Source organism: Sus scrofa, chromosome 13 (assembly GCF_054392235.1).
Source record: "Sus scrofa isolate SSC_HxYL_T2T_F1_AM1 chromosome 13, Sscrofa_HxYL_maternal_Yorkshire_Landrace_v2.0, whole genome shotgun sequence".
NCBI classification, from domain to species: Eukaryota; Metazoa; Chordata; class Mammalia; order Artiodactyla; family Suidae; genus Sus; species Sus scrofa.
The window spans coordinates 171828799-171853209 of NC_139395.1; positions in this window are offsets into that span (position 1 = coordinate 171828799).

The following is a 24411-nucleotide window of genomic DNA, read 5'->3' on the forward strand; positions in this document are numbered from 1 at the left end:
GCTGGAATACTAATTATCAGAGAAATTCAGACAAGACACAATGAGATGTTACCTCACACCTGTCAGAATGGCTATCGTCAAAAAGACAAGAAATTACAAGCATGGAAGAGGATGTGGAGAAAAGGGAACCCTCTTGCACTACTGATAGGAATATAAATTGGTCCAGCCACTTTGTAAACAGTATGGAGGTTCCTCAAAAAATCTAAAATAGAACTACCATATGATCCAGCAATTCTACTTCTGGGTATTCATCCAAAGAAAACAAAAACACTAACTCAAAAATATATCTGCACCCCCAAGTCCATTGCCACACATTATCTGCAATACTCAAGATACAGTAGCAAACTAAGTGTCCATAGGTGGATGAATAGATAAAGTGTAATATATAATGGCATATTATTCAGTCACTTAAAAAAGGGGAAATTGTGCCATCCAGACATAACACAGATGGACCTTGAAGGCAATAAGTCAGTCAGAGAAAGATAAATACTATATGATCTCACTTATATGCGGAATCTACGAAAACAGCAAATAAACCCTCATAGATACAGAGAACAGATTAGTGATTTAGAAGTAGGGGATAAAACATAAAAGTTCTCATCACAAGAAAAAAAAACTGTAACCAAGTATGGTGATGGATGTCAGCTGGACATGATGATGATCATTTCCCAATATATGCATATACTGAATCATGCTGCATACCTGACTCAGTATAAGGTATATGTCAATTATATCAACAAAATAAAATGTCAAATGTCAATAAAAGGTCAAAATAAAACATATGTCAATTATACCAACAAAATAAAATGTCAAATGTCAATAAAAGGTCAAAATAAAACATATGTCAATTATATCAACAAAATAAAATGTCAAATGTCAATAAAAGGTCAAAATAAAACATATGTCAATTATATCAACAAAATAAAAATTATAAACCTAGAATCTGTAGCTTTATGAGGCATGGCCCCCTAGAAAATGTCACATAAACCAGGGTATAAAATGTTTGTGTGTCATAGACTAAATACTTCCACTATATGAGGTAATGTCCCAATAACTCACTTAGTGATTTTGTCTACTCTGAACTAGAGGGCATGTGTTTGATGGAGAGAGGGAAAACCTGAGAGCCATCCTCAGCACTTCAGATTTCTTACTGCCTTGTTTGAGACTCTTCATTATTTCTATACTGAAATTACTAGTAAAACTTAACACTGGCTAATATTTCTGATTCTTGTGGCCTGTTTGACAATCTGATCCATTGTTTTAACTCACACTTGTAGGAATGGACAGTCCTACGCCTGCTGTTATCTTTGGTAGAACAGAAGGAAAAGAAGGATGCTTCCTTTGACATGATGGGGGGAGGGGGAAAGGGTACAGAACACAGCTGAACGTCCAATAAAACTTTAATGCTCATGATTTCAAATCTCCAAAATCCCAAAATGCAGAGGGACTCTGCACCCATCTGCCAGCTCACTTTTACATTCTTTTTTTAATTAAAGTATAGGTGATTTACGATGTTGTGTCAATTTCTGCTATACAGCAAAGTGACCCAGAGATACATACACATCCATTCCCTTCCTTATATTATCTTCCATCATGGTCCATCCCAAGAGACTGGATATTGTTTCCTATGCTATACAGCAGGATTTCATTTCTTATCCATTCTAAATGTAATAGTTTGCATTAACTAACCCCAAACTCCCAGTCCATCACACTCCCTCCCTCCCTCCCCTCTGGCAACTATAAGTTTGTTTTCTATAACTTTGAGTCTTTTACTATTTTGTAGATGGATTCATTTGTACCACATATATATTTTTTTTTCTTTTTAGGGCCGCTCCTGCAGCATATGGAAGTTCCCAGGCTAGGGATCAAATCAGAGCTGCAGCTGCTGGTCTACACCACAGCCACAGGAATGCTAGATAGAAAATACAATCTCCAAATAGCAAAAAAGAAAGAAGATACATTACTACAGATCCTACAGATATTAAAAATAATAACAAGGAGTTATTTTGAACTACTTTTTGCCAATAAATATGATAACTTACATGAAATACATGTCTTGAAAGACATATGTAGTGTAGATGCCTGACATAAAGCTTTTGATTGCTGAGACATCCATTTCAAAGATATCCATCTCAAATAAATATACTGCCAAATCTATGACAGAGCAAAACAACTAGATAAGGAACTAGGCCACTCCCACTCATGAAGTTCCCCTCTTAGGAAGCTGTAGGTAACCTAAGTAACTGATCGTTTTCGTGACCCCTGCTGCTCCCTTCCCACAACCAAATTCCCACTCTACTCTTTAAATTAATCTTATAAAGACTGAACTCACAAAGCCCTAGACAACTTATTCTAGGACTCTAATAGTCAGAGCTCCAAGTTTCCTCTCTCTCTCTCTACCTCTGTTTCTCCTTCTACCTCTCTTTTGTTCTCTCTCTCTCTAAGACCTAGTTGGGTGGCCCTCAGGCATTTGTGTACCTGTGAGTAATAAATCCTGTTCTTAAAAATTCCCTTTGGTTCCTTGCTGAAAGTACATCCTGCAATCATAAGAACCACAGGAGCCAGCCCAGCCACAATGCTGGCCCAGACACATTGGTGAGGGTGAGGGGAATGTTCTGTGAGTGAAGGTGGGGGGGGATTCTGCAGGGCTGGGTGAGGTCCTCAGCCATTCCTAGCCAAAAACATCACTATCAATAGGCTGGGAGGACACAATAACATGACTTACCAAATTTACAAAATAAACAGAAAATCTGAATAGCATTATATCTGGTTTTTTTTAATATCAAATTTTAAATTTAAAACTGCTAGGGCCCAAATAGCTTTGATGGTGAATTCTATCAAACATTTGATAAGAAAATAATGAAATTCTACAAAAATTCCTTCAAAAATTAGAGAAGGGAAGAAACAGTCCAAGTCATCACATGAGCATAGCATAACCTTAAGAACAAAATAAGACAAGCACTATATAAGGAGATGAAATTACAGACCAACTCTCCTCAAGAACACATATTTTTAAATGCTAATAAAATATTAGTAAATCAATTACAGAGTTATATTTTTAAATGTATCATAATCAAGTAAGATTTATCCCATGAAAACAAGGTTGATTGAATACATTAGAACAAACAGTGTAATCCACTACCATACAGATTAAAGAAAAACTATAGGATTAGGTAAAAGCAAAATGCTGACAAAACTCAGTATCCATATGTGATTTTTAAAAAGAAATGGAAAGGGGGAAAAAAATCTCTTAGCAAACTAGGAGAACAGGTGTCCCTCAGTCTAATCAATTTTGAAAAATCTGTAGCTAATGTTTTCTCAATGATGAAATATTAAATATTTTATCCCTAAGACTGGGAACAAGGCAAAGATGTCTGCTCTCATTATTTCTGATCAACATTATTTTCAAGTACCTACCCAATTCAATAAGAAAAGAAAAAGGAAAGCATAATACTTGGAGGGAAAAAAAAGAAGTAAATCAGTTTGAATTCGTGATGGCACAATAGCATATATGAAAAAAATCTTTAGATATAGTTGGAGCATGATAATGTGAGAAAAAAGAATGTATTCATGTGTGTGTAACTGGGTCACCATCCTGTACAGTAGGAAAAAAATGATGTACTGGGAAAATAAAAATTAAATTAAATTAAAATTGAAAAAAAACTTTAGGAAAACAAAAACAAAAGCTACCAAAAGTAATAAATGAATTCAGAAGTGTTTTAAGTTGTGTAAACTGATAGGGTGGAGGGGTCCCCAGAAAAAGAAAACCAGGCATGGCTTTCTTGATAGAAGAGAAGCCATTTTGAATGAAGCCATTTTGTGATTGAAGCCTGGCCATTTACGCTTGCCCTTGAACAGGACTCAGTAATTAATGACCTAAAGGGAATAAAAGAATGCAGAAAAAAAATTCTTATGAGGCAATATAAATAACAATAGCAGAGATAATACAGTATATTATAAAGACTCCCAGGTCTGTTTCAGGTAAAGATTAAACTGAAGCACTCAACCATCAGACCAATGGGAACCTAAGGATTGATGACATTGACATTTTCTGAACTTTCCAAATTCAATCAGCTGAAGCTTGGACTCTGTGAACCACCCAAGCCCTTCCATGAATATGCATATACCCTTAGCTTAAAACTCCCTGAGATATGCTGTTCAGGGATGTGGGACCTCAAGGCTTCATCAAGGAGATAGAACTCAAAGCCTCTGGCCAAGCCAAGAATTACCAGACACTTATCATCATTCCACCTTTCTCACTGTAATGACAGCTTCTCCACTTTGAGCAACCTGACCTACTCCTTCCTGACCCCTACTAGGAAAGGCGTGTGACCCACTCCTTACCCTACCCCTATAGGGGCTTTGTACACCCCCAACCAACCAGCAAGCATATCATAAGACCCCTCTTTCTCCAACTAATCAACAGATCAGCAGGTGTATCACGAGACCTCTCCTCTCTCCCTGAGCTATAAAAACAAACACTACCATGGCCTCAGGGGCAGCTCTCCCTGATCATCAGGAAGGTGTCCCACTCCAATAGCAGCATCTATCTCCATAAACTCTTCTTTCTGTTCACCTCACCTTGTGTCTGGGAATTCTTCTTCTGACCCATGCGCACAGACCACGACAAGGGAGACACCACTTTGGGAAAGATCCCAGTATTTTCTTTACTTGCTACAAGTAATAATAAATCCTCCCTTCTTCTAATATTTGGCTTGATTGCATCTTTTGGGTGGATACATTCTAAGAGGTGAACCCAATTTTTGGGTAACGGTTGCAGAGTTGCCTAAAGCCTCAATTATATTTTTATACATACTGGCAATGAACAACTGGAAAATAATTTTTTCAAACATCACCGTGATGTATGGTAGAAAATTGACAGAACACTGTAAACCAGCTATAATGGAAAAAAAATTAAAATCACTGTACAAAAAAATAATTTTTTTCAAGCATAAAGTACATAGAGATAAATTTAACAAAAGCTCTCAGAGACATCCACCACAAAAATTCAAAATATTGTTAAGAGAAATTTAAAAAGATCCTTCCTAAAGAGAGGGAAGGATATACCATACCATGTTCACAGATTGGAAGATCCAGTGTTGTTAAAATATCAGTTCTCTTCAAAATGATGTACTGATTCAGTGCAACTTCAATGACCATTCTGGCTAATTTCTTTGTAGAAACTGTCAGTCCGATATTAGCGATTATATGGAAAGGCAAAGGATTTAGCATATTTAAAATAATCTTGGAAAAAAGTCCTAAGGCCCTACTCTACCTTATTTCAAGACTCACTTGAAAAATACAGTATAGCACTGGGAACTATGGCTAGTCACTCATGATGGAGAGTGATAATGTGAGAAAAAAGAAGGTATACACGTATGTGTAAATGGGTCACCTTGCTGTACAGTAGAAAATTGACAGAACAGTGTAAACCGGCTATAATGGAAAAAATAAAAATCATTATAAATGATTAAAAAATCAAATTAAAAATAAATAAATAAATAAATAAAAGTACAGTAATCAAATAGACCCAAAACAGACACATGGATCAGTAGTATAGAATACAGAGCTCAAACCCAAAAATAAAATCACTGACAGTCAGGTAATCTACAACAAAGGAGGCAATAATATAAAATGGAGGAAAGACAGTCTCTCTTCAATAAGTGGTACTAGGAAAATTGGACCACTCCATGTAAAAGAATGAAATTAGAACATTTTCTAACACCATATACAAATATCAACTCAAAATGGGATTAAAGACCTAAATTTAAGATTGGAAACCATAAAACTCCTAGAGGAAAACAGGCAGAACACTATTTGGCATAAAGCATAGCAATATTTCCTGGATCCATTTCTTAAAGCAAAGGAAATAAAAACAAAAATAAACAAATAGGAACTAATTGAACCTAAAAGCTTTTGCACAGCAAAGGAAACCATTGAAAAAATAAAAAGACAATCTATGGAATGGGAGAAAATATTTGCAAATGATCTAAAACATACAAACAGCTCATACAGCTCAATATCTAAAAATAAACAACCCAATTGAAAAATGGGCAGAAGATATAAATAGACATTTCTCCAAAGAAGACATACAGATGGCCACCAGGCACATGAAAAGATGCTCAACATCACTAATTATTAGAGAAATGCAAATAAAAACTGCAATGGGGTATCACCTCACACCAGTCAAAATGCCTATCATCAAAAAGTCTACAAATAACAACTGCTGGAGAGGATGTGTGGAAAAGGAGACCCTCCTACACTGTTGATGGGAATGTAAACTGATGCAGCCACTGTAAAAAACACTATGGAGATTTTTCAGAAAACTAAATATAGAGCTAACACATGATCCAACTATCCCACTCCTGGGCACATATCTGGAAAAGACAAAAACTCTAATTCAAAAAGATACATGCACTCCAATGTTCATATTTACAATGGCCAAGACATGGAAACAACCTAAATGTCCACCAACATATGAATGGATAATGAACATGTGGTACATATATACCATACAATATTACTAAGCCATAAAAAAGGATGAAAAAATGTCATGTGCAGCAATATGGATGGACTTAGAGATTATCACACTAAGTGAAGTAAGTCAGACAGGGAAAGATAAATAACCAAAATATATAATTTACATGTGGAATCCTAAAAAAAATGTACAAATGAACTTATTTGCAAAACAGAATTGGTTCACAGACATAGAAAACAAGTGTATGGTACCAAAGGGGAAAAGGAGGGAGGGATAAATTAGGAGTTTGGGATTAACAGACACTCCCTGCTATATATAAAATAGATAGGAGTTCCCATTGTGGCTCAGCGTGTTAGGAACCTGATATAATGTCCATGAGGATGTAGGTTCGATCCCTGGCCTCACACAGTAGGTTAAGGATCTGGCATTGCTGTGAGCTGTGGTATAGGCTGGCAGCTGCAGCTCTGATTCGACCCCTAGCCTGGGAACTTCCATATGCTTCAGGTGCAGTCCTAAAAAGATTTAAAAAAAAAAAAAAAGCATAAACAACAAGGACCTACTTAGAGCACTTGGAACTATATTCAATATTTTTAATAACCTATAATGGAAAAGAATCTGAAAAAAACTGTGTGTGTATATCATGTAACTGAATCATTTTGCTGTACACTTGAGACACCTATATTTCAATTTTTTTTAGTTGACAAAAGAAGATATAGGCATGACCAAGAAGCACATGAAAAAGTGCTTAACTTCATTAGTCATGAGGGAAATGCAAATTAAAACCACAGAGATTACCACTATATACCCACTAGAATGGATAAAATGAAAAAGACTCACAATACCAAGTATCAGCAAAGACACAGAATAGCCAGAACTCTCATGTATTATAGGTGCACATGTAACATGGAAAAGAATTATAGAGAGAGAATTATTATAGAATTACATGTATATGTATATGTGTGTGTATGTGTGTATATATATATATATATATATATATATATATATATATATAATTCTTTTCCAGATATATATACATTTTACGAACAGCAAGGTCTGCTGTTCTACTGAACCATGGTAGAGATGGAGAGCTTGTTCCTGGGACATCAAGTGAACCACTGGCCAGAACTGTTGATGCTAAGCTGTCAGACCCACAAAATCATAATAAGATCCCAGGGCCCAGCAGCAGACCATCACAAGATCCAAATGGTACATGTGAGATTGAGCATGAACAGGGCCTGAGGTTTCTAGAAAGCTCTGTGAGCAGGTAGCTAGATCCACATGTCATAATCTTCCACCATGATTGCACCAGCTCATACATACAGCCACATAGCAGTTATTTATGGCTAGCTCACTGTGATGGTTAACTCTATGTGGTAAATTGACTGGACTACAGAGTGCCCAGATATTTAGTCAAATGTTATTCCACATGTTTCTGTGAGGGTGTTTGGGGATGAGATTAATATTTAAATTGGTAGACAAAGCAGACTGACATCCAGAGTGTGGCTAGGCCTCATCCAATCAGCTAAAAACCTGAAGAGAACAAAAGGCTAAATATGAGAATTCTCCTGCCCGATGGCCTTCAAACTGAGGCATACTCTCTTCCTAGTTCTACAGCACCTTCTGGCCTTTAGACTCTCAGTGGAACATAGGTTCTGCAGATTTTGGATTTGCCAACCTCCATGATTGTATGAGTCAATTCTTATAATAAATATCTTCATAGATATCCTGTTGTTCCTGTTTCTTTAGAGAACATGAAGGGAAGAATGATTAAATGATTAAACTTGGTCCATGGATTGGTCAGCTCAGTATGTCAGTGTAAGCCTAAGTAGACACTGGCCAAATTATATTCTTATTCAAGGGTGGCCTGAAAGAGAGTAATGAGAGGAAGTCCTCCCAATGGGCCAAACCTTGGATGATATATAGGATCATCTGCTTGAGAATTTTTTTAAAAAGTGGCCAATGCAGAACAGCTTAGCATAGCTGGTCAAAGTTTTGGAAGAAGAGATACTGAAAGACTGAGGTCAAGAAAACCTATAGTAGGAGCATGTGGATGGACAAATGGAAGTGGATTCAAAGACTGAAGATTTTGTATTGCATATGATCCCTAAATAGAATCTATGATAGAAAAAGCACTAAACCCACAGGTAGACAAAATTATTTGACAATTAACAGAGCTTCTGCATTGTCCATCCCTTGTATTGGACACATGGATGAAGTAACCCCTGGTGGCAGAAATGGAGGCCATAAATGAGCTGAAAAGGATGGACTTCCACTTACCAAAGCTGATATAGTTACTGCTACTTCCAAATCTCCTATCTGCCAACAGCAGAGATCAACCCTGAATCCCTGTTACAGGACTCTCAATGAGACTGTTAAGTTTGTCTCCAGTACAGCCACCATCAATGCCTTTCTTCCCTGCAGGCACGTGCCCTCCCCCCCCCCCCTGCCCCGCCATCTAGAGGTAGAATCTATTCCTTCTTTTTCTTGGATCCAAACTGAACCTTAGTGATCCATTTACCAATAAATATACAGACATTCTGGAACTTCAAAAGCCAAGTTGTAAGAAGCTGTGCAACAGCCACATGGAACCTCTCAGAATCCTCTTTCCTGGAACTCCTTTTTGAGAAAAATTATCTGCCAAATAAGAAGTCAGATTTCTATCTTGAGAAGACCATGCTATGAGAAAACCAAGCCATCTAGAGAGGCCTTGAAGAATGAGATGTCATATAGAAAGAGAAAGAGAGGTCAAGGTACTCAGAGACATCAGACATCTGAGGAAAAAGCCACCTTAGAAGTGAATTCTCCAGCCTCAGGCACCCCAGCTGAAATCATGTGGATCAGAAATACACCAGCCAGCTAAATCCTTCCCAACTTCATAAACCAAGAAATCATGAGCAAAATAAAATCATCATTTTAAGTCACTACATTAGGGGTAGCTTAGTAAAGACCAACCAGCCAGTTGGTGGCAAGTTGACTGCATAAGATCCCTCCCACCTAGGAAAAGGCAACAATTCATTATGATGCTAATAGGAGGTCAGTATCTCCTATTTGCAGGCCTGAAAGCTTAGAGAGCATTTGACCCATTGTCCCAGCATCCCACATTATATCACCTCCTATCCAGAGAACAACAGCAAAGAAAGTGCAGGAGTCAGCACATGACTGCAGAACCTACTAGTCATAACTCACCAGACCAAGGTGAACCCACTAAAATGACAGATCTGAGGCAGTACCTGGCAAGGAAAGGAGTCTTTTAGAAGGTTGGACATGGGTCCAAGAACTAAGAAATGGAAGTAGAAGCGGCTCTACTTACCATCACTCCTTGGGGAGTTTCCCCAAGTTCTTGGAGAAGCTTCTTATTGCTACAACTCAGGGCTCTTCAGAGTTTGAGGTCTCAGCTCCCAAAGAAGGAACATCTCCACCAGCAGACTCAGGTCAAGTAGCATTGATCTCCATAAAGCCTCTACCTCCTGATCCCTTCGGCTTCTCATTCCCTGAGATCACCAGTCAGTAAGAGGAGTCATTTGACATGGGCAGCCCCAGGAAGGAGACACAAGTTTGGGCAAGGTAGCTGTTTTTCAGCAATCCCAAAGAGAACTAACAGCTAAGGGCTGAATATTGACAGTCTTCCCAGTAACTAGAGAACTAAAACTTTCTGTCCTGTAGGGAGAATCTAAGCAGTGCCTCATACTAGTTAATTTACTTCACACCATATTTGGAACAAGTAATAGTGGGGACCTTGTATTTCATATGTAGATATTTAGACTTGACCTCAGTAAGTCTCCTGGAAGGTATAAAAGCAAACCCAAGAGGTCTTATTTGAGCCTTCATTGCAGATATGGAAAACTTCAGGCAAAATATAAAGATTTTCAACTGACCAACAGAGAAGAGTCAAAGATCCAGAAAGAGATCCAGACGTATAAACTTAACTAACTGGCTAAGGTGACACTGTGATTTACTAGAGAAATAATAGTAATTTTAATAGTGTTGTATAAACTGGATTTCCATCTGAAAATGGATCCCTACTTTATATCATACTAAAATGTTAACCACAGACAGATTATAGATCTAACTGTAAAGGATAAGTAAGCTTTTAGAGGAAAACAAGTTGTTAAACATTTCTCAGTACACTCCTATTTCTACTGACCAGTCATTTCTCACCCTTGTGTCTCCCTGGTCCTTTCTTCCTCAGCTGATGAACATTGAGAAAATTGATGCCATAATGGGAAAGACTCCTAACTTCTATCAAACAATAAACCCACCTGAATTTAAGCCATATTCTCTATTTTCTTTCTTATTAAAATAGAAGCTCCACCTCTGTCCTATCAAAAGAAAAACAAGCAAGTGAAAACAAAAAACTCCACTTTTACTCTAGGTCCTTCTCTGTGCCTCAGTGTCCTTACATGTAAGCAACATAAGACTAATGACAGTTCCTGTTCCATTGTAGGAGTAAGTAGTATTACATTACTGATGGTAAAAAAATAGTTAAAATATTGACCGGTTCGTGACAAGCAGTAAATAAGTATTAGTTAACTACTCTGCTCGGCACAATATCTTGAGGAAGTTAACGATATTTATAGTCTCCACTTCCTCATCTCTCATTCACTCAAAATCAAATAGCACTACACGCAGGCAAAAACCTCTCTAAAGTCTTCCCAGTGCTGTGGGATAAGATTTTACTCCTTTATCATCTAGTCTACAAGGCTCTTACCATGTGATCTGACCCCTGGTCTTCTGGTATTTTCTCTTAACTTGTCCATTCTGTTAATCACTGTGCCTCAGATAAAATGAAGTTTTTTCTCTCCCTCCAATATTCTGAGGTCATTCCTACTTTTATAATTGTTGTTTTCTTTTTTATTTGCCTCCCCCCGGAAACTACAATGAAAGTAGATATCATGTCTGTTTTCTCATCAATGAATCCCCAAACACCCAGAGTAGTGTACATAGTAAGAGCATACATAGTAAGGACTACTGCATAGTAAGTATTCGGAAAAAAAAAAAAAAAAAGATTTGTGTGGACATCAAGAATTAGTTATTGAAAAAAAAGCATTCTAACATGGCTTCCTTTCATATCATGCCAATAAACCTCCTCTTGGTTTCCAAATCTGGTAAACTCATCTCTCCACATATGTTATACTGTTTTTCCTATTAGTCCACAATTCACTCCATGAAACTCTCTTCTTTACTTTAGTGAGACCACACTTTCCTGATTTTTTTCCTCTAGTTCCACTTATTTTCTCCTGTTAAGTGTTCTATGCAGGCTCCTCATCCTCTCTGGATATCTAAATTTTGAGTGTGCCAGGCATGGCTGGATCCTGGGAAGTCCCTCCCCCCACGTGACCCACGTTATCTATGCCAAACCTGACATAATGCTTCACTATGAAAATTGTCATGAACGAATCAGTTAGAGGGTAGAGAAGAATCCTGGCTTTTTCCATCCCAAATAGAATTTCTGGCTAGACACTTGAATCTTCAGAATAAGAGGATTTCTTCATGTGCAAGACGAAGGAGAGGGAAATCTCATATCAACTCATGGCCTGGCCTTTGGAGTTTTGTGATACTCTCAGGTTCTGGCTCTCTGATCTCTTAGACTGAATATTGCTTCTTTTCTCTGCCCAGGCTTGCTACTTGCTCTTCCCTTAATCTGTCACTCACCCACTCCCAGCACATTTGTTCTCACACTACGCCCTCTCTGTACCTCCTACTTATAACATCTATCATGTGCTTTTTGCAGGCACCCACAGGCAGGGTAGGACAGCAAGGCAATCATGCGTGAGAAGAGGAAGAGCAATTAAATTTGTACATTTTATCACATGGCTGCAAAACACCTCCCTAAAAGGATTTACCTAAACATAATTTCTCTCTCATTCATCTGCCATCTCTGCTGCTCCCCTCGGATAGTTACTGTACCCACCCTGCAGAGGCTAGCCAAAGATAATGAGACATGCCACAGAGCCACAATGTCAGAAATCTAAAGAAAGGACCAACAGAAACAAATAAACTATGGTACATCCATTTCTTACCTTCTCTTTCTGGCTAATTCAAACACTATTTAATCTGTATGCATCAGGGCCATGTTTTGAGAAGAGTATCACCTTAAAACATAGGAAGGGGATTAAAAACAATCCCTTCAGACATAAATATTTGACTACATGTTAGCAGAGAACTCTACAGCTTTAAACCTCTTTTTGCTTTGCCTGCTACCACCCCTTGTTATTATAGTCAATAAAAAAAGGGGGGGGGTAGGGAAAAAAATGAATCTAGATATTCTTGCCTGGGCAATCCAGGTACTTGCCTGGGAAGAGGTATCTGTCAGAACTAGGAAACAGATCACTGGTGAGGTAAGATATATCTTCACCAAGAGAATCTGTCAATGCCTTTAGAAATGTATAATTCTGGAGTTCCCATCGTGGCGCAGTGGTTAACAAATCCGACTAGGAACCACGAGGTTGCAGGTTCGATCCCTGGCCTTGCTCAGTGGGTTAATGATCCAGCGTTGCCGTGAGCTGTGGTGTAGGTTGCAGATGCAGCTCAGATCCTGAATTACTGTGGCTGTGGCTGTGGCCAGCAGCTACAGCTCCAATTAGACCCTTAGCCTGGGAACCTCCATATGCTGTGGGAGCGGTCCAAGAAATGGCAAAAATATTAAAAAAAAGAAAAGAAAGAAAAAAGAAATGTATAATTCTAGAAAATAATGGGTGGCAACAAAAAAACTGAACCTAAATTGTTTCATTTACGACGGAATTCCTGTTCATCATTTGTTCCAAGTTATTCTGGACTAGCCCAGCAGAATGAAATACTAAATGATTTGCATGTATCTCCTGGAATCAAGACTGTAGTTCCAGAAGCTGACATTTATTTCCTCTCTCCTACTTAAGCACTAGCCCAGGGAGGGATTGTTATAGCTTATCTTTCCAGAGGGATAATGAAAGGTCATGCTGCACCAAGTTCCTAAGAGAAAACCAAGGTCACTAATGCACAGGAGATATCAATCACATCACCCCTAGAAACAAACAAAAAGAACAAAAGATGGCAAGAGGAGTTCCTATTGTGGCTCAGCAGGTTAAGAATCTGACATAGTATCCATGAGGATGCAGGTTCAATTCCTGGCCTCACACAGTGGGAGGATCCAGTGTTGCTACAAGCTGCAGTGTAGTTTGCAGATGCAGCTCAGATCCCACATTGCTGTGGCTGTGGTATAGGCCAGAAACTACAGCTCCAATTTGACTTCTAACCCAGAAACTTCATATGCTGTGGGTATGGCCCTGAAAAAAAAAAAGGCAAGAGACTATAGATTTAAACAAATTTGGGGAAGATGAAAACAGGATGAGGAGTGTGACTGGTTAAATTTATTAGATGAAAGTGAACTCTAAATGCTCACAGTAAGGACAACAGAAAGACGCAAGCTTATCTGCTCCAAACTTGAAATGGCAAGTTTGATAGTTAGAGTCCCTCTTCCCCCACCCCCACCAACAAATCCATAAACTCTTCTTTGAGTACGTGATAGAATCTGTCTTCATTCAGGTTTTAATCCCAGAACTGAATAAAATGCTTGGTGATAACAGGGGTTCAAAAAAGTATTTGCTAGTAAAAAGAATGAATGTATCAATTTGTTAATGTAACAACTGATAGGCTTATTTACTTAATTCAGCCTTTCAGATCATGTTCTAGAGTTCCTACTGTGGCACAGTGGGTTAAGAATCTGACTGCAGCTGCGTGGGTAGCTACAGAGGCTCAGGTTTGATCCCCAGCCCAGTACAGTGGGTTAAAGGATCTGGCATTGCTGCAGCTGTGGCATAGTTCACAACTGCAGCTAAGATTCAACCCCTGGCTGAGGAATTTCCATATGCCACAGGGGCACCCAAAAAAGAAAAAAAAATCATGTTCTACATTCAAGATTTTCCTTAGAGGCTAACAGCTACAGATTTATATTTAGACAGAATTCATGAAACAACAAAGAGAACGTGTTGACAAAGTACAATACTCTATTCGTTTTCTTTTGCTACTCCACCAAGGTACCAAAATCTTAGTGGCTTACAACAACATAAATTTAATATCTTGCAGTTCTAGAGGTCAGCTGTGTATCTTTCTAGACATTCCAGTTCCTTGACTTTTCCAGTTTCTAAAGCTCACCCACATTCCCTGGCTCCTAGCCCCGTTCCTCCATTTTCAAAGGAAGCAACTGCGGATGACTCCTTCTCACAGTATATCTATATGATGCTTGCTCTATCATCATATCTCTGTCTGACCTAGCTATGAAAGTTTCTCAACTTTAAAGACACATATGATTAGATTGGACCTACCTAGATAATCCAGGATAATCTCTCACATCAATCTTGACCTTAATCACATCAGCAAAGCTCCTTGTCTGCCTAAAGTAATATAATTTACAGTTATCAGATTAGGACATGGACCTCTTTGGGGAGCTATTATTTTTTCCACCATGAAAGTCCTCCAGCCAAGTACTGTTGGCTATGTTGGGCAAATTCCCTCATTGCCTGTCAGAAAAATCCTATTTCCCTAGAATAAATTCAGCGTCAGACATGCTCAGCTGAGGAAGAAAATTCCTCCATCAACTAAATCATAAAATACCACTTCAGGGCAAGCCCCTAAATGTCCCCTCTCCTAGTAAGGCTTGATCTGGCTTTAGTCATGCCTCTCACAGACATCACCTGACCGACTGCTTACATCAAGGTATGTCAAGCTGACCCATTTTTCTTTTTCAGAGAGACAAAGATACTAACCATGCAGAACCCTGCATCTACTAAAATATGCTGAAGACCGAAAAAGAAAAAATGTAAATTAGCCCTCAGAAAATCCTCTCAGTTCATGTTTCATCACAATAGTATATTTCCACAGCTAAAGGTCATTCATCGATATAGTTTTTGTTATAAAGGTTTTTTTTTTTTTCAATTTGGTGACAAGGTTTTGTTTTTTTTTTTCCTCACTTTCCCACTTTGCTTTTCTCTGCTCATTTGGAATGGGCTAATGGCCCTTCTTTTCTGTCTTCCATAGTTATTGGATATTATTTCTTCCAATCAAAACACTTCTTTTTTTTTTTTTTTTTTTGTCTTTTTGCCTTTTTGAGGGCCGCTCCCGCGGCATATGGAGGTTCCCAGGCTAGGGGTCGAATCAGAGCTGTAGCCACCAGCCTACGCCACAGCCACAGCAACGCGGGATCCGAGCCGCGTCTGCAACCTACACCACAGCTCTCGGCAAGGCTGAATCCTTAACCTACTGAGCAAGGCCAGGGATAGAAGAACACTCAATCTCATGGTTCCTAATCGGATTTGTTAACCACTGAGCCACGACGGGAACTCCCTCAAAACACTTCTTACAGCTAATTCATCTTTCTTCACAACATAGTCTTCCTGTGTCTTTGTTGGCTTCTATGTTTTACAGAACCTGCTTTCACAAGACTGTGTTCAGACAAGTGCTGGTTGTCTGAGTTATTATTACCATTCCAACACCATGACACCAGCAGTGGAGAGGGCTCAAGACATTTATTAGCAGGAACCTCTCAAGAAAGGACAGCAGAGCATTTCTCAAATGGCTGTAGGTTTCACTTGAAATTTGATTGTTTATTACAAACTAAGATGTTTTTACTTTAATTCTCCAAGGTTTGATTGTAGGAGTTCACATTAGATTTCTTCAACTACATCATTCCTGTGCAGACTATGCTGCAGCTCAATCTTCTTTGAAACTGACCCTTCAAGTAAATCATAAACAGTTAAACGGACACTTCCAGGGGAAGGGTGATATGTGATTTGAGAATGAAACCTAAACTTGCTACGCTAACTTCCCCAGGTCGACAGTATTATGAAATGCTGCCTGTTGGAAATTTCCATTTCCCAGCACTTGGGAAACATTTGAAATATTGGACAAATCCCTATGAGGAAGTTTTGACAAGGAAGTTTTGTTAAAGTGTTTAATTAAAATTCCAAACTATCACAGAAATCAGACATTAAGTCTAATTCTTCAACCCTTCCCACATTTTCATTATCTTCACTGGTAACTGGCCCACTCTTTCCATAAAACTTCCTTTTGTATAGCCTATGCAAAGCCTTGGAGGTGGCCAGGATCCCCTAGCCCACCCTGTGCCCCACAGCTACACGACAATCTCTCTTTTCTACTAGCACTGACCCTAGCTCCCACTGCCTAGGTGTTCTTATTTCTCCTTTCCTGGTGCTGAAAGGATACAGTTCACCTACTAACCCTTTCTTGCCATTCTTCCTCTCCCCTGGAGGCTTTATCACCTACATTCCATTCACGGTGACCATGAGAAGGGTAACTTATTCATAAGTCCTTTTACTGGTGGTCACAATTTGTTACTCCTCCTCCACCCTCCCACACAATAATGTGTACTTCTCCTTGTTTTTGTCATTCTTTCTTTCTGTCTTATCTCAAGTCTTCTTCTTTGATCCACAGTCTCCCTCTCTCATATTTCCTAAATGCATGCCTGGGAGTTAATGCATGTATTACTGTAGCATTACACCATAAATAATAATAGGCATAAAATCCATACTGACAAATACAGGGATTCACTTGCTGTCAATGAGAGAATACAGCAAATAGCACACAGAAAGCTATTACCTTGACTTCTGAGAAACAACTCGGGCATTTCTGGAGTCAATCAGGAGTCCATCTTCCTTATAATTGGCTTATATATTTCAAATAATGAATACAGGAATATAGTGCCTTTACAGGCCTATGAAATACATATATAAAACACTGTAAATCATTACAAATATCTCTACCTTTTTATTCATTCAGGCATTCTTGGTTTGAAGCCTTTAGCATGAGTCATAAAGCCAAAGCAAATTTTAGAATAAAAGCAAAAAAAACTTTTTAAAGAAGCAAATTGTTTACTACTATAAGATTTCCAGGAAATAAGTGGTTGATAATCTATAGTACCTACCACTATGCCTATCACATAATAGTTCTCAATCAATGATCCTTGAATGGATGGATGTACTAATGAATTCAGTGTGGGAAGAAAGCTATGAGACATATTTCAATATACTGTACCTGAAAGATCAGCCATTACTTCAAAGTCAGAACATATATGCTGTTTCTTGAAGGAGATCCAAGCATTTTGAAAAGAAGTGATAACTGAATGTAGATCAAGGTAGAACCCAGCAATGATGACACATCTCTGTGCTGTTTGGCTTCATTTTTCTTCTGCCTGTCACAGCTCCCAACCTTCCTGTCAGAACTCATTCTATCTTCCTTATTGAAACCATTGTTCACAGTCAAGGTATCTGCAAGGAAAAACACAAGAGGGAAAGCTCATACTTTGTATTCATTCTTCTTGAAGATGGTTCACAAGCCAGAGCTTCTCTTTCTACCTCTATAAACTCTTCATCACTCATTCAGCAACCAGCTTCTTTCTCCTCCTGCCTTCAGAAAATGTTTCCCATTCTGTCTTGGGGAAATATCTAAACTTACAATGAATGTACTTCCTTCCCAAGGGGCAAAATAAATACCACTTCTTTCTTTCTGGATTAACATAATTCTTTTTTCAGCTTCATAAATCTCTCAATTTCAAAGAAGCAGCAAAGCCAAAGCTGGGATTCACAAACTTGAGCTTCTCTGTGAACTTGGAGACTGACCCTTCTCTAGAGTGGCAAGTAGAAGCTCTGGTCAATTCTGAATCATTCCCACCTAGTAAAACAAATGAATCCATTTGGCACAGCTGCCCAGGGACTTGAACCTACTCTATGGAAAATATAGTGGATACAGTTTGACCTAGAATCCCAGATTCAAACAAATGATCCCTACTTTTGTATTCAAGAATCTCAGTTCACAAGAATAAGAAGGACTGTGGGGGTGAGTAACAATACAACATTAGAGGACTCCCCTCTTGGCTTCAAACTGTGTCTGGATTAGACCCAGATCCATGCAAGACACTTGGAATATGCTTGGAGCAACAATTTTATGACATCAATTCCATGACATTTATTGCTTTACCATGTACCATGAGGACAAGAATATGAGAGGAAGTTACCTGCTTATTTTTTCCTCGGTCAAAAATGCATTGCTATAGGCCCTATCTTGGCTTCCCATTCAACTACTTACTTTAATAATGTGGGAGATAAATAGACATCTTCTTTAAAAGACCGATTGGGATAAAGACAGTTTGCATCAATTTAATTATAGAGTCATCATCAGTCCTAACTCATCCAACTACTAGAAACTAGAACACTTCTGAAGACTTTGGGCACCAGCAAAGACCCATCGCACTGATTTTTTTTTTTAATTGAAGTATAGCTAATTTACAATGTTGTGCTAGTTTCAGGTGGACAGCAAAGTGATTCAGTTTTATACTTTTTTCAACTTTTTTTCCCTTATAGGTTATTACAAAATATTAAGTATAGTTCCCTGTACTGTTCCCTATACAGTAGGTTCTTGTTGCTTATCTGTTTTATATCTAGCAGTGTGTTTATGTTAATACCAAACTTCTAATTTATCCCTCTCACATTTTTCCCCCTTTGGTTACCGTAAGTTTGTCTTCAAATTCTGTGAGTCTGTTTCTATTCTGCAAATAAGTTCGCTTGTATCTTTTCCTTTTTAAGATTCCACATAAAAGTGATACCATATGATATTTGTCTTTCTCTGTTGGGTTTACTTCTGTTTTACTATGAAATTAGCAATAATCTCTAGGACCATCTATTTGCTGCAAATGTCATTATTTCATTTGCATGGCTAAGTAATATTCCATTGTATAAATATACCACATCCTACAGTTTGATATAATCTTGTTGCATACTCAGAAGATTATAGTAGAAAAAAGTAATTGGTCCTGTAATCAAAGTGAGATTGCCAGTGTGTGATTTGAAATGGACAGAGGTTCAAAGGCTGCTACTGGTCCCATGATGGGAGGTGAGATGCATATGTATGAAGCACCTGCTTCCCCTCATCTCACCATCTCTCAAGTACCCAGGAGTGTTGGGTTGGCCTCCTTGGCCATGAGAAACTCACCAGCCCAATTTCTGCTAGTTTCTCTTTGTCTGGAAAGGAAGCTACCCACAGGGCCTGTCCCATAGCATACTATAAGGATAAAAGGATGAAGTTTGCCCCCATGAGACCTATCCTCATGCCAGGCCAGGAATACCCACATACTAATTGTATTTCCAAATCAGCACTTTGCCCCAATATCTACATGGCCTTTGATTGTTCCTGACTTCTATCCTTCAAATCTGGTGCAGCCTCATGTGCCCTTAGGTGGTTGGTTATTCTACCTCTGCTACAGTTGGAACCTCACAGCACACATGGCCAAACCTGAGCAAGTGAGTTATTGTTCATGGAAAGAGACCATACATCTCTGAAGACAAAAATTATAGGCCATTTTCTAAAAGCTGAATAAAGGGAGGAAGAACACCAACCTATCCCATCCTAGATCATTGGGAGATGAATCTCCCTAATGTTTTTGGGAAATGCTTCACGTCTGTATGGAAGTAAATCTTTACTTGTCACACATTATGTGAGGCCATAGGAAAAAAGTAAGAGTGATACCACATTCCTACAGTTTAGTGGCCCCAAAATTCTCTTTCACATGCTATTCTCAGGTCTCTGTGGTCAGCTAATAATTTTTTAAACCCACTCTTTAGTGGAAAACCTATAGCTCTCAGCAATATTTTGTGTATGAATTTATTTTGCAAATATATTTAATCTTACATTGGTTTACTCTAAACAAGATCCCCGTCAGGAAAGTTCTACTAGAGTTAAATGCATTCAAAGATTAACCACAACTTACCTAGGGTTCAGCTCAAGATTAGTCAGTTTTTGACAGTGAGGTTATCTCCTTCTAAACTCTCTTAAACTCCACTTTGGAAGAAGCCCCAATCATTCATATATGTATTCTTTTTTTTTACATTTTCAGATTTGGCATTGCTGTGGCTGTGGCGTAGGTCAGCAGCTACAGCTTCAATTCGATCCCTAACCTGAGAACCTCCATGTGCTGTGGGTGTGGCCCTAAAAAGACCAAAAAAGAAAAAAGAAAAAGAAAGAAAGAAAGGGTGAGATCAGGATCTGAGGCACTGAACAGCAAAGCACACTAGACTCTGAGTTTGTGTTAATTCCAAAGATGAATGGTACAAACAGTAAGAGCTTCAGCTGAAAGAAAAGTGATTACATGGCCTGGGATGCTGAGAAAAGCTTCCCTGTGTAATGTAACCTGACCAGGACCCAAAATTAAGGATTGTATTTGGATAGTTAAAGAGAAAGCAGAAAGTTCCAGGTAGGTAAACAGCATAAGGAATTACTAAGAGAAATCAATTAAATGTGTTTGAGGGAAGAAACCATCAGACTGACCAATAAGTAATCAAGGTTTTATACTAGAGAGTCCATCCCATTCATTTGATAAATGCTTATAAATATATGCAAATATGTACATAAGTATTGAGCATTTACCTTAGGCCAGTTATGATTCTGGGAACTGGGGAGACAGCAGTGAACAAAACAAGCAAAAATCACTGCCCTCATGGAGCTTGCATTCTAGTTGGGAGAGACATAAAAATCAGGTAAAATATAAGCTATGTCAGATGGAGTAACTTCTTTGGGGAAAAATAAGTCAGGAAAGGGAAATTGGTCAGTCAGAGAAGGCTTTGGTGCTGGTTAAAAGAATGGGAAAAATAACTCCCCTGGTCCTGTATCTCCTCAACTTCCTCTCCTTTGTCTAACTCAAATCCAACCTGCTATATATAGCAAATTCCCATTTCCATTTTCTGCCTTCCCATTTCATTTTGGATCAGCACAATGAAGAACAAGTATTTATGTGAAATTTGCACCAGGCTACTTCACCCAGGTATCTAGTTGACTTCTTGAGCCCAACATTTATGGGGCAATGAACCAACTCCCAGTTCAAAATCTGAGAGAACTGCCTTGGTGAATTGATAGCTAGCTGCCTTTATAATAAGCTCTACCTCTTCTTTATCAAGCCCACCTCCCTGTGAGCCACCCAGAATGTAGGTTCTCCCTAATCTGCTAAGAAAAATAAGGTTGGGTATTTAGGTTATATTAGAGCAGACTGGACTAGGAGGTTTGGCTTTGCCCTGTGGGCCACGGGGAGCAACAAATGGTTTCACAGTAAAAATGATGCTTGAAGAAGATACATCTAGCAGTAGGGAGATTAGTTGAGGCTATTATTTAAGAACATGAAGCTTGGAGGGTGGCAATGAAAATTAAAGAAAAAAACAAAGAATTATTTAAAAGACGATTTGATATTAAAGAATATAGGGAATAACAGATTATCTACCTGCCCCAGGCTTAGAAATGTAAAATTGGGAGTAAATTGGAAAGCTTTTTTTAATTGAAGTATAGTTGATTGACAATGTTGTGTTAGTTTCAAATAAACAGTAAAATGATTCAGATATATATATTACATATGTATATGTGTGTGTGTGTGTATATATAGATATATATATTCTTTTTCAGAGTCTTTTCCACTATAGGCTCTTCCAAAATATTGAGTATAGTTCCTTGTGCTACAGTGGGTCCTTGTTGGTTATTTGTGTATATGTCTTAATCCCAAACTCCTAATTTATCCCCCACCTTTCCCTTTTGGTAACCATAAATTTGTTTTCCATATCAGTCTGTTTTGGTTTTGTAAATAAGTTCCTTTGTATCATTTTTTTAGATTCCACATACAAGTTATATCACATATTTATTTGTCTTTCTCTATGGGGAAGCTTTAAAGAAAAACAAGTTCAGCCTGGAACACAGTTATTTAAAATGATTTCATAATGATGAAGAAATCTAAGTAGGCAGCTATAAAGGAGTATTAGAGGTAAAAATCTGGAGTTGGATAAGGGGAAGCAAGCATTATCTACAAAGAGATGAGAGTTGGAATCAAAATAAACCTAAAAAAAAAAAGGGGCAGTTCCCTTCATAGCTCAGTGGTTAACGAATCCGACTAGAATCCATGAGGATGTGGGTTTGATCCCTGGCCTTGCTTAGTGAGTTGGGGATCCAGCATTGCTATGAGCTGTAGTGAAGGCTGCAGATGCAACTCAGATTCAGCAATCCTATTCCTGCAGCTGTGGCATAGGCCAGCGACTGTGGCTCCAATTCAACCCCCTAGTCTGGGAACTTCCATATGCCTCAGGCATGGCCCTAAAAAGCAAAAAAGAAAAGAAAAGAAAACTAACTCTCCAGGGATGAAAGTATAGAAAGATAAAGCAGAGTAGTCAGGGCCAGGTAAGAGAGGAAAGAGTGATGAAAAAGATTATGTGCATGGCACAGACACCCATGGAGGAGTTTAGAGAAGAATTAAACACCACTGGATTTAGCAAGGAGGCCACTGACTATCTGTCAAGGGATGATGGCGGAAGCCCTGTTTCCATCTCATTCTTCCACATTAAAAAAAAAAAAAAAAAAGATACAGAATGGCAAATCCTTGAACCCAAAGCAAATCCAGTCACTTTGCACAACAATTCTTAGACAACTTTCAAATGTCAGTTCTGTAAATTTAGAGACATAATCCGGTCACTTGAAAAGCTGGCACCAGTGAGTCTCAGAGCCAGACTGAGCATTTGTGAAGCAGCTGCCAGCTCAGCCACACTTCCCCACTGGCAGCTGAAGTCGGGGTCAGTGGCTGCAATTTGGGACATCCTTCAGTGGATATTTGCCTCGGTACCCCAGCCTGCTGTGAGGCCTCTGCAATTACTCTCTAGAGGAGAGGATCTTTTGCAGATTGGGTGGGTAAGCTGGTTGATTTGTTTCTTGGCCAAGTTTTATTTTGCTTTTATGTTTTATTCATGGAAAGAAAGCTTTCCTGATAGGCCCGATACTGGGCAATAAATACTGGACATCTGTGTCCTGGGACATGGGCAGCTCAGATATAGGAAACATCTAGCCCACAACTGAGATTCATGATACCAGCAGACAGTTATTACAGGCAGCATCATGGGCGGTTGCCAGGCTCAAACCCCGATAAAGAGACTAAAGCCAAACACCACTGGGTAAGACAAGTGGAAACAGCCAAGCAGGTCTGGGGACCAAGGTAAGTTGATGAGCAGAAAGAAGAAATGGGGGTTCCCGCTGTGGCACATTGGGATCAGCAGAGTCTCTGGAGCACTGGGACGCAGGTTTAATCCCTGGTCCAGTGCAGTGGGTTAAGGATCTGGTGTTGCCACAGCTGCAGTGTAGGTCACAACTGCCGCTCAGACCTGATCCCTGGCCTGGGAACTACATATGCCATAAAGCAGCCAAAATAGAAAAAATACTGTAAGTGACTTGAAGTAAGCCTAGAGGATTTCCAAGACCTTGTAGCAATTTTTTAAGCGGTGCTCAAATCTTCAAGCATAGGCATCTCGGTGGTTAAAGGAGCCAATTCATAGCCTATACTAACACTGTATACAAGAGGTTTTTTGTATCTTCCTCAGTTTTCCTCCATGTGTTCATTATACTCACAGTTCCTGGTAGAGATGGCTTTTTTTTTAGCCTATCCTCCATCACTTTAAAATGTGATACTGTCTTCACTTTTGAAATTCTCCCCATTTCTGAAACTTTCTCAGGCCTGTTCAGCCTTCTACCTATGACAATGGTCAGACTGCCACAAGCCCTTGGTTGATTTCTAAATGCTGTCCTGGCTCACATCTTCCTGTGATGAAACTGAAACCAGTTGGTTACTGATGACAAATAGCTGACTCTTTATCAATAAACACAGCCAAAAATGTAGCTGACTTATGGGTGAGCCTTGATCTCAGTGATTACAGCTGTGGGGGCTGAAAGGACATGAGATCCCATCATAAGGATCAGGATCACAGCTCAACATAAAGAAAAATGGGGCACCTCCAATGGGATACCCGCCTTGGAAAAGGACGTGCTTTGGCCTGTATCACCACAGAAAGACTAACTAGCTGAGTCAATAGCAGACTCCTGAGTCACTAGCCAGACAACACTCCGTGTCCCTGAAAACCATAACTGATTTGTCA